The 6515-nt window shown below is 31.3% G+C and overlaps 1 pseudogene; it reads left to right on the forward strand.

Annotated features, from left to right (window-relative positions):
- The first annotated feature begins 4155 nt into the window (after positions 1-4155).
- On the forward strand, positions 4156-4444 carry LOC124089804 (non-histone chromosomal protein HMG-14-like; annotated as a pseudogene).
- Positions 4445-6515: the final 2071 nt, after the last annotated feature.

Consider the following 6515-nt stretch of genomic DNA (forward strand, 5'->3'; position numbering starts at 1 on the left):
CGACACATATGGTGTGATGCTACATCATGAACAACCATAAAAAATGTAAAGTTGTGCTACAATTGTCTACAATAAATCAAAATGCATTCTGCTATCATATATACTTAATTAATTATATAATCCTATTTAATTATATAATCCTAATTAAAATTAGGAAAGTAATTTGAAATAGCATTGGTATGTAGGTTTAGCAGTAATAAGAATAAAGTGATAGTGAAGAAAAATTTCAAAGATATTATACAAGTTAGCACTCTATCTGCACAGTCAACTAATCATGGTTTGAAAATATTTTTTAAATTGCTCTGGGATGGGGAGGTGTGAAGGAAACCACTGTATTGACTACTAAGCCTTTCCTTCTTTCACTCATTTTTACTCATTTTTGAATTTTTTTATTTACTTCTAGCTCCACTTTACAGGTACAACCATATAAATGTAAAGCATGTACAAAAGCATGTAGAATTTTTTTTCTTCTAAGTATTCTCTAACCACTTCAGTGTAACTATACAGTACTTACATTATTTTAGGTATTAGAAGTTATCAGAAGCTAATTTAAAGGGTATGGAAGGATTTGCACAGATTATATGTAAATACTACACCATTCATGTAAAGGACCTGAGCACCAGATTTTAGTGTCTGCAGGAGATCCTAGAACCAATCTTTTGCCAGGTACTAAGGGATAACTGTAGTAAGAAGTGTTTGAAATGTCTTTGAATTTGGTAAATATTAGTAGAACAAATCACTAAAATATACATCTTAAAATAATAAAATTTCAAGTGCCTAAAATCAATAAAACAAGAATATAATTTTTCCAAAGCATGTAGTCAGAAATTTGCTTATAAAATCACATGTCCATGTCTTTTCCCTAGATACTACCATTTAATATATTATAAATATTCTCATATACATTTATATCAGCTATCAAAAAAGTTATGTTTTACTTTGGAGTACATTTTTTTTCAAATTCTTACATATTTAATAATTTCAGAGACAAAGGGTCCAGAAAAGAAGAAAATAAAAAGAAGCTGGAAATAAGAAATCCACACCCGGTAGCATTCTTTTTGGTTATCCACTCTGAACGAAAACAGATGACACTTCTTATGCAGATATCAGCAAGAGACAACAGTCCAGGTGATTTCTGACATCAGTCATTATAATTTATATTATAATCTAGCCTTGTGTTGACAGCTACTTTTAACTACTTTTAATTTTTTATCATTTATTGAATTTAATCAGAATTACTTGTAACACCAGTTTGTAATTTTATGATTATTTGTGTGAAAATATATCATCTGACTCCTCCCCTAGATTAAGAACTATATAAGAGCAGGGATTTTCTCCTTACTGTGCATGCATAGATAAATATTAAATAAAATTAGTCATTTAGAAATCGGTTAATAACATGGGAAGTTCATGGCAAAAACTGTGCTTTTACCTTACTGAAGCTATATCCCAGTTTTCAGAGAGTATCTGGAAAAAAATGAGCTCTGAATCTTAGACATGTTTATTTAAGACTGTTGAAATATAATGAAAAAGAAAGTTTTTCCAGTGAACTTTTCCTATACTAACTATTGGAGGAAAAAACACCTGGGGACAATATGGTTAAATTCTTAGTGTTTCTAAGAATCCTGCTTTCAACCAGAGCATGAGCCTATCTAATATCTTTCACTGCTACATATATTGTGGGTCCTTGTGCTTTTTAAAATAGTATATTTTTGGGTTTTCCCACCTTTTCTGCCACTAACTTGGGTAGAATAGTGGACAAATTATTTGACATTACTACAACTTTAAATGCTTCTATAAAACATAGAATTACAAAGATTTTATTTTGTAAAAATGTTTTTTTACACCATGAACTTTTGTTCTTATAATAATAAAAAATTAATACATTAAGACAAAAAGTAGAAGTCCCCTTTATCTCCAGTGACACCCTTTGAGAGGCACCACTCTTAAGAGTCTCTTATCTATATTTACAGGGAATTTTTTAGGCATAAACATATAGACTTATATTTTTTGTTTTATTTTTCCACTATAAATACAATTATACTATAACATTGTTGTGCCAACTTTTTTTTTTCTTTTAAGTATAATTTCTTGTCAGTTGTAGAAAGCTTGACATCAAGCTATGTCACCAAACAGATATACTTCGTGTTTAGGATTGATTATCCATTAATTAGGTCCTTTAGTTTTTAAGGAAACCAACAGGATAACTGTCTTAATAATTTTCCTATAAAGAGTATAATAAGGGCTGGGGATGTGGCTCAAGCGGTAGCGCGCTCGCCTGTCATGCGTGCGGCCCGGGTTCGATCCTCAGCACCACATACAAACAAAGATGTTGTGTCCACCGAGAACTAAAAAAATAAATAAATATTTAAAAAAAAAAAAAAAAAAAAAGAGTATAATAATTTTTTTTTCATTTAGCAACTTTTTCTTGATTTACACTATGTAACAAGAAGTCATGTAAACAGTTGAGAGATATAGCTGATGAATAAGAGAGATGAAATTTTTACTCTTATGGAGTATACATTCTAGAAATAAGTAGGAAACTGTTACTGAAACAATGTACTTTAAAATCCAAAAGGTAAACCTTGAATTTTTTATTGATATGGCTTTAGAACCCTAATGATGTCAGTTTGCAAGACTTAAGATGGAAAATTATTTTCAAAGATTGTTTTTTCTTAGTGCATTAACTCTTTTAAATGGTTATACAATTTCAGAATTAATATTGTCATACTTTAATTAAGAAAACAGCACCCCATTCTCCCTGCCCTGTGGTTCTAAAAAGAGAAAGGGGAGCTTTGAGAATTATATAGTTTAAACTTTCTGATTTTGACATACAAATCACAACAAAAATCACAAGTTGGGGATCAAAGCAAAGTATAACATCATTGGGACTTTTTCCATTTGCCCTTATTTCAGATCCTTTGGCTTTATTTTCACACTAAGATCATCTCTAACTTAATTTGCACTCAACATCAGAACAAAACTCCAATTAGTCAGAGATATGAACTCCGCCTTCAGTTTAATTTTATTAAATAAAATAATATTAAATATTAAAATAATAATATTTCACCTAGGACTTTTGTGAACTTTTTTCTTACAGATTCCACACCAAAACATCCATCACCAACAAGAGCAGCTCAAAAGAAAACCCCAGTTCTTCATCTTGACAAAAAGATAAAGTTAATAAAAGAAATGAGCCTGGTGAAACTCCTTTACACATGGCAGCTGTCTGAGGAGATGTGAAACAAGTCAAAGAGTTAATAAGTTTAGGGGAAAATGTGTAAGTGAAAGATTTTGCAGGTAAGATTATACTCAAGACTAATATTCAGGAACTAATATTGAAACAGATTCTGGTTAAAGTTTTATCTATTTTTTTTTTATTTTGCTGAAGTAGAAGAGTTCTAAAAATATATTTTATTACAAAACTTTTGGAGTATGAGCATAAAAACATGTCCTGTTGTATTTTCTTTTCAATAACTACTCACATTTTTGCATATTAAACTTATATTTTGTGGACATTACTGTATAATTCTTTATTAATAAATTTAGTTCATCCAAAGCAAATGTGAATACATGATATTTTCAAATCAGTTGATTCATTCATAATTCTTTGAGAAGTATTAACTTGAACATAAAGATCATAAGAAAGTGGTATTATTTTCAATTTAATTATACAAATAATATACGAATGTATTTTTACTATGAAGTCAAATAATAAATATTGACAGAATAATATATAAATTCTCCTTAATTTCACATCTTACAGTACTCTGTTTCCTTTGTATTTTTTTTGTCTTCCACAGAAACGGTATTAATAATTTGTAGGTTATGCTTTCACTGTGTTTTCATAATAATATGTAAATATGAACATTTACTTACTTATAGGCTTTAAAAAACAGTATTATTATTCCATCTATAATTCTATACTACAGCCTGCCTGTAATTATAGGTATTTCTCTCAGTACATATAGGTAAATTTACTTCATTTGTAACAGGTACATAATATTACCATAGTGAACACTGCTATAAAACCATCTTTGTCGGTTCACAACAGCTCGGGGGCGGGAGCACCAGCAGTAGCTAGGCAGCGCAGCTTCCGAAGGCTTCTGCGCCCTGCAGCTGGCAGCACTTGCACGTGCCCTCCGCGCTGCCAGGATGCCCAAGAAGAAGGTCAGCTTGGCCTAAGGGGCAGCGAAGGAGGAGCCCAAGTAGAGGTCGGCCCACCTCTCGCTAAGCCTGCTCCTGCCAAGGCAGATGCCAAGCCCGGGAAGGCGGCGGGCAAGGATAAATCATCAGACAAAAAAGTTCAAAAAGGGAAAAGGGGAGCAAAGGGAAAACAGGGCTGAAGTGGCTAACCAAGAAACTAAAAAAGATTTACCTGCAGAAAATGGAGGAGAGTCCAGCCTCTGATGAAGCAGAAGAGAAAGAAGCCAAGTCTGATTAATCAGACACCATATCTTTTCAGTGGTCCCGTCTCCCTTTTTGTACAATCCAGAGGAATGTTTTTATCAACTATATTGTAAATGCAAATTTTTTAGTAGCTCTAGAAACATTTTTTAAAAGGGAGAGACTCCCATGTCATCCCATTTTTTAAGTGTAAATGATTTTTTTTTTAAGAAGTGAAATGATTTGCTTGTTGTTTATTTTTGGGTACAACGACAGAATAGTGGGATATTGAATTATGGGAGGCTTGGACTGTCTTTGGTGTCAGCTTCACATTCCACAGGTGGGGGGTTAGTTTTATATCCTACAATACACAAAGCATATTAAATGGAAGTTTGGAGTCACAGTATTGCATTTAATGACTTTAATATTTTAAATTACTTCTATTCCTGTGTCTTTTAGTAGAATTGTTTCCTAAAGAAGACCACTACTGGATCATTTCTGTCAGAATCGTATGTACTCTGTAACATCTTTGGTTGTGGAAATCTAGTTTTCCTACTATTTTTAATGTGCTGTGAGAGATGAAAAATTTGAGTATGTTGTGAGTATGTTGTGTGTGACAAAGTTTTGAATTAGTGGGACCTAAGTAAAAACAGCATTCAAAGATACTGGTACTGATATTCTATTAAGAAAAAAATTGCCTCCAAATTAAAAGCCTGGAAGTCACTGGAATAACTGAAAAAGAATCACAGTATAAGGCTTTTTAGATTTCCGGTACGTGTGTTAAGAATTGTGTACAAAGTGAAATGTCTGTGTACTGATTCTCAATACAGCCAATAAAATCTCAAAACACAGGAAAAAAACCCTCTTTGTGTGTAGTTTATGACTGTTTTAGTAGAATTGAAACTGTTGTTGCATGTAAAATTTTTGAATCATCGCAGATTGCCCACCAAAATAAGATCCTGAATCAGTTTATACTACCATCAAGAGTCTGTCTCTAAAACTTGATATTAATATAATTATTAGTAATATAATAATTAATTTTTTGTTATTTTGATATCCATAAGCAGTAATGGTAGTAAATGTTTCTTATAAATTTGCATATATGTTGAACCAGGACATGTATCTTAAAATTGTACATTGAATTACTATTCTAACTTTAGGATGGACACCACTGCATGAAGCTTGCAATGTTGGAAATAATCGATGTTGCTAAGACACTTATAGCAATTGGAGCAGATGTTAACACACAGGAATTGGATGATGACACTCCACACCATGATTCTGTTAGTAATGGGCATGGAAATGTAAGTATGATATAAGAAATCAATAATGTACATTTCTATCATAGATTTCATCCCAGGAAAATTTAGCTTATTTTTTGGTTGTTGGATCTTGTATCATATTTCATTCATTGCTTGATCAGGTCATGTGTATTTTATTTCCCCTTTTTTTCTAAGATTTAGCATTACCTTTAATAAAATAATCTTTGATTTGATAATTTCTTGTTAAACAGTTTGATAGAAATTTTATTGCAAGACATTCTAGTGACAGATATCTAGATGTGGTTATAGCACATTTTACTTATAATAATACTTTGACAGAATTTCACTCTATACCTGTTTGAAAGCATTTTAACTTAGACTTAAAAGGAATTCAGAGTGAAAAGAAGTATGAATGGAATTCTGACTTATAAGTTAACTAGCTATGTGATCTTGAACAAGTTACTTCTCTCTTCTATACTTCCACTTCATCTTAAAATTATATAATAAATAATATCTATGTAAAAAAGGTTTGGTTAAGGAAAAGAATACACTGCCTATAAGCTCACCTTAAATTCTAAAATATTGAAGAAATATCAGGTAGAAAATTAAAAATGTTCCTGTATTGTTATTTCAAATGTACACAAATATTTTAGAAACTGAAATTTAGATTTTAAATGTTATTTTCCTCATTTATATTTGTATAGTATACTTTTCCATGTTACTCATTAAGGAATTTCTAATAAAAGGAAAATGTAATCTTTAATATGTTCTCTAAACTGGTCTTGCTACCATTGGACCATTCTTTCCTCCCTGCTGCATCAACAATTTATACATAGCTATGTGATAACACTTTTTTCTTCCTCTTTA

Source organism: Marmota monax, unplaced genomic scaffold (genome assembly GCF_021218885.2).
Source record: "Marmota monax isolate L192 unplaced genomic scaffold, Marmota_monax_Labrador192_F-V1.1 WCK01_AAM20220418_F8-fsc00318, whole genome shotgun sequence".
Classification (NCBI taxonomy): Eukaryota; Metazoa; Chordata; class Mammalia; order Rodentia; family Sciuridae; genus Marmota; species Marmota monax.